The following is a 6000-nucleotide window of genomic DNA, read 5'->3' on the forward strand; positions in this document are numbered from 1 at the left end:
TTCAGAAGGCTTTTGACAAGGTCCCACACAGGAGATTAGTGTGCAAACTTAAAGCACACGGTATTGCGGGTAAGGTATTGGTGTGGATGGAGAGTTGGTTAGCAGACAGGAAGCAAAGAGTGGGAATAAACGGGACCTTTTCAGAATGGCAGGCGGTGACTAGTGGGGTACCGCAAGGCTCAGTGCTGGGACCTCAGTTGTTTACAATATATATTAATGACTTGGATGAGGGAATTAAATGCAGCATCTCCAAGTTTGCGGATGACACGAAGCTGGGTGGCAGTGTTAGCTGTGAGGAGGATGCTAAGAGGATGCAGGGTGACTTGGATAGGTTGGGTGAGTGGGCAAATTCATGGCAGATGCAATTTAATGTGGATAAATGTGAAGTTATCCACTTTGGTGGCAAAGATAGGAAAACAGATTATTATCTGAATGGTGGCCGATTAGGAAAAGGGGAGGTGCAACGAGACCTGGGTGTCATTATACACCAGTCATTGAAAGTGGGCATGCAGGTACAGCAGGCAGTGAAAAAGGCGAATGGTATGCTGGCATTTATAGCGAGAGGATTCGAGTACAGGAGCAGGGAGGTACTACTGCAGTTGTACAAGGCCTTGGTGAGACCACACCTGGAGTATTGTGTGCAGTTTTGGTCCCCTAATCTGAGGAAAGACATCCTTGCCATAGAGGGAGTACAAAGAAGGTTCACCAGATTGATTCCTGGGATGGCAGGACTTTCATATGAAGAAAGACTGGATGAACCGGGCTTGTACTCATTGGAATTTAGAAGATTGAGGGGGGATCTGATTGAAATGTATAAGATCCTAAAGGGATTGGACAGGCTAGATGCAGGAAGATTGTTTCCGATGTTGGGGAAGTCCAGAACGAGGGGCTTGAGGATAGAACGAAGTTTGAGGATAGAGAGGAAGCCTTTTAGGACCGAGATTAGGAAAAACTTCTTCACACAGGGAGTGGTGAATCTGTGGATTTCTCTGCTACAGGAAACAGTTGAGGCCAGTTCATTGGCTATATTTAAGAGGGAGTTAGATATGGCCCTTGTGGCTACGGGGGTCAGGGGGTATGGAGGGAAGGTTGGGGCGGGGTTCTGAGTTGGATGATCAGCCATGATCATAATAAATGGCGGTGCAGGCTCGAAGGGCCGAATGGCCTACTCCTGCACCTATTTTCTATGTATGAATAAATGGAATATTCTCAAGTTGGCAGGCTGCAACCAGAAGGGTAACATAGGGTGCCAGCTATTCAGAATTATATCAAATATTTGAATGAGGGAACTGAATGTAATATTCTATTCCTCAACCAAGTGCCAGAGGAAATGTCTCAATTCTCAAGCCAATGAGGTCATTGTGCATTCAACATTATTTTAATGTTGCTACCAGATCTTTGGCATATACAAGAGTGATAATAAATGCTGGCTGGATGGGTGGAGTCCTAGATAATACAAATTGCTCTGTGTACACACACTCATGTTAAATATTGAATATTGAAAAACCTCTTCAGAGTGAATGTGGAGAGGTTTCTGAGCTGTGTATATTTCCATAAGACCATAAGACCATAAGACAAAGGAGCAGAAGTAGGCCATTCGGCCCATCGAGTCTGCTCCGCCATTTTATCATGAGCTGATCCATTTTATCCTATTTAGTCCCACTGCCCCGCCTTCTCACCATAACCTTTGATGCCCTGGCTACTCAGATACCTATCAATCTCTGCATTAAATACACCCAATGACTTGGCCTCCACTGCTGCCCGTGGCAACAAATTCCGTAGATTCACCACCCTCTGACTAAAAAAATTTCTTCGCATTTCTGTTCTGAAAGGGCGCCCTTCAATCCTGAAGTCATGCCCTCTCATACTAGACTCCCCCATCATGGGAAACAACTTTGCTACATCCACTCTGTCCATGCCTTTTAACATTCGAAATGTTTCTATGAGGTCTCCCCTCATTCTTCTAAACTCCAAGGAATACAGTCCAAGAGCAGACAAACGTTACTCATATGTTAACCCTCTCATTCCCGGAATCATTCTCGTGAATCTTCTCTGTACCCTCTCCAATGTCACCACATCCTTTCTTAAATAAGGAGACCAAAACTGCCCACAGTACTCCAAGTGAGATCTCACCAGCGCCTTATAGAGCCTCAACATCATATCCCTGCTCCTATACTCTATTCCTCTAGAAATGAATGCCAACATTGCATTCGCCTTCTTCACTACTGACTCAACCTGGAGGTTAACTTTAAGGGAATCCTGTACGAGGACTCCCAAGTCCCGTTGCATCTCAGAACTTTGAATTCTTTCCCCTTTTAATTAATAGTCTGCCCGTTTATTTTTTCTGCCAAAGTGCATAAGCATACACTTTCCAACATTGTACTTCATTTGCCACTTCTCTGCCCATTCTTCCAATCTATCCAAGTCTCTCTGCAGACTCTCTGTTTCCTCAGCACTACCGGCCCCTCCACCTATCTTTGTATCGTCAGCAAACTTAGCTACAAAACCATCTATTCCATAAACCAGATCGTTGATGTACAATGTAAAAAGAAGCGGCCCCAACACTGATCCCTGTGGAACACCACTGCTAACCGGCAGCCAACCAGAATAGGATCCCTTTATTCCCACTCTCTGTTTCCTGCCAATCAGCCAACGCTCTATCCATGTATGTGACTTTCCTGTAGTTCCATGGGCTCTTATCTTGTTAAGTAGCCTCATGTGTGGCACCTTGTCAAAGGCCTTCTGAAAATCCAAATATACAACATCCACTGCATCTCCCTTGTCTAGCCTACTGGTAATTTCCTCAAAAAATTGTAATAGGTTTGTCAGGCAGGATTTTCCTTTAAGGAATCCATGCTGAGTTCTGCCTATCTTGTCATATGCCTCCAGGTACTCTGTAACCTCATCCTTGACAATCGACTCCAACAACATCCCAACTATCGATGTCAAGCTAACAGGTCTATAATTTCCTTTTTGCTTTCTTGCCCCCTTCTTAAATAGCGGAGTGACATTTGCAATCTTCCAGTCTTCCGGAACCATGCCAGAATCCATCGACTTTTGAAAGATCATCGCTAATGCCTCCGCAATCTCCACAGCTACTTCCTTCAGAACATGAGGGTGCGTTCCATCTGGTCCAGGAGATTTATCGACCTTTAGCCTATTCAGCTTCCTGAGTACTTTCTCTGTTGTAATTGTGACTGCGCACACTTCTCTTCCCTGCCACCCTTGAGTGTCCGGTATCCTGCTGTCTTCCTCAGTGAAGGCTGATGCAAAATACTTGTTCAGTTCCTCTGCCATCTCCTCATCTCCCATTACAATTTCTCCAGTTTCATTTTCTATCGGTCCTATATCTACTCTCACCTGTCTTTTACTCTTTATATACTTGAAAAAGCTTTTAGTATCCTCTCTGATATTATTTGCTAGTTTCCTTTCATAGTTAATCTTTTCTCTCTTAACGACCTTCTTGGTTTCCTTTTGTAAGGTTTTAAAAACTTCCCAATCCTCTGTCTTCCCACTAATTTTTGCTTCCTTGTATGCCCTCTCCTTTGCTTTAACTTTGGCTTTGACTTCTCTTGTCAACCACGGTTGCATCCTTTTTCCACTCGAAAATTTCTTCTTTTTTGGAATATACCTGTCTTGCACATTTCTCATTTTTCACATAAACTCCAGCCACTGCTGCTCTGCCGTCTTTCCCGCCAGTGTCTCTTTCCAGTCAACTTTGGCCAGTTCCTCTCTCATGCCACTGTAATTTCCTTTATTCCACTGAAACACCAACACATCAGATTTCGGCTTCTCTTTTTCTAATTTCACAGTGAACTCAATCATGTGATGATCACTGCCTCCCAAGGGTTCCTTCACCTCAATCTCTCCAATCACCTCCGGTTCATTACACAATACCCAATCCAGTACAGCCGATCCCCTAGTGGGCTCAACAACAAGCTGTTCTAAAAGCCATCTCGCAGACATTTTACAAATTCTCTCTCTTGAGATCCAGTGCCGACCTGATTTTCCCAATCTACTCGCATGTTAAAATCCCCCACAATTATCATAACACTGCCCTTCTGACAAGCCTTTTCTATTTCCAGTTGTAATTTGTAGTCCACATCCCTGCAGCTGTTTGGAGGCCTATAAATAACTGCCATCAGGGTCTTTTTACCCCTGCTATTCCTTAGCTCAACCCATAAAGATTCTGCACCTTCCGATCCTATATCACCTCTTTCTAATGATTTAATATCATTTCTTACCAATAAAGCCACGCCTCCCCCTCTGCCTACCCTCCTATCCTTCCGATACACCGTGTATCCTTGGACGTTCAGCTCCCAGAGACATGCATCCTTTAGCCAGGTCTCAGTGATGGCCACAATATCATACCTGCCAATCTGTAGCTGTACGACAAGATCATCCACCTTATTCCTTATGCTGTGTGCATTTAAGTACAACACCTTAAGACCAGTATTTGATACTTTCTGCTTTGATTTCACTGCAACTTTATTGCGCTTCAACTCATCCCAATGGCTACACATTTGCCCCATCACCTGCCTGTCTTTCCTGACATCTTTACTGCTCACTATCTTAAATTTATTTCTGTTTTCCCCTTCCCCCGCTCTGTCATTCCAGTTCCCATCCCCCTGCCAAATTAGTTTAAACCCTCCCTAACAGCTCTATTAAACTTTCCCGCCAGGATATTGGTCCCCTTCGGGTTCAGGTGTAACCTGTTCTTTTTGAACAGGTCATACTTCCCCCAGAAGAGATCCCAATTATCCAAGAATCTGAAGCCCTGCCCCCTACACCAGTCTCTCAGTCAGGCATTCATCTGCCTGATCCAACGACTCTTGCCCTCGCTAGCACGTGACACAGGTAGCAATCCCGAGATTACTACCCTGGAGGTCCTGCTTCTCAGCTTCCTTCCTAGCTCCTGGAAATCTCTCTTCAGGACCTCCTCCTTTGTCCTATCTATGTCATTGGTACCAACATGTACCAAGACAACTGGCTGCTCACCCTCCCCCTTTAGAATATTCAGGACCCGATCCGAGACATCCCGTACCCTGGCACCTGGGAGGCAACACACCATGCGGGTATCTCTGTCAGGCTCACAGAATCTCCTGTCTGTTCCCCTGACTATGGAATCCCCCACGACTACCGCATTTCTCTTCTCCCTCCTTCTCTCCTGCACAACAGCAATGCAAGAACTATTTCAATGCAAGAACTATTGTAAGAAAGGCAGATGAGCTCAGGGCATTGATCAACACATGGAATTATGATATTGTAGCCATTAGTGAGACTTGGTTTCAAGAGGGGAAGGACTGGCAGCTCAGTACTCCAGGGTTCCACTGTTTTAGACATGACAGAGCGGGAGGAATTAAAGAGGAGGGGTGTCATTACTCATTAGGGAAAATGTCATGGCAGTGCTTGGTCAGGACAAACAGGAGAGCTTATCTAGTGAAGCTTTATGGGTGGAACTGCGGATCAGCTCAGGGGATTTACAGGAAGAAATTTGTAGAGAGATTGCAGACTTTTGCAAGAAATATGAGGTTATTATAGTAGTCCCAACAAAACTTGTTCAGGAAAGTTTCCTCAATCAGTACATAGAAGTCCTTTCAAGAGAGTGCGCATTACTTGATCTCCTATTTGGGAAGTGAGACAGGATGGGTGACAGGAGTTTGTGTAGGGGAACACTTTGCTCCTAGTGATCATAATGCCATTAGTTTCAAAATAAATTTGGAAAAAGATAGGTCTGATCCACAGGTTCAGATTCTAAGTTGGAAAAAGGCCAACTTTGATTGTATCAGAAAGTGTCTAGCAATTGCAGATTGGGACAGTCTGTTTTCTGGCAAAGGTGGGAGGCATTCCAAAGTGAAATATTGAGAATACTAAGTTTGCATGTGCCTGTCAGAGTGAAAGACAAAGATAACATGTTCAGGAAACCTTGGTTTTCAAGAGATATTGAGGCTCTGGTTAAGGAAAAAGAAGAGGATGTGCACAGCAGGAATGTGTGTGCGT

The sequence above is a fragment of the Mobula birostris genome, chromosome 1 (genome assembly GCF_030028105.1).
Source record: "Mobula birostris isolate sMobBir1 chromosome 1, sMobBir1.hap1, whole genome shotgun sequence".
Classification (NCBI taxonomy): Eukaryota; Metazoa; Chordata; class Chondrichthyes; order Myliobatiformes; family Myliobatidae; genus Mobula; species Mobula birostris.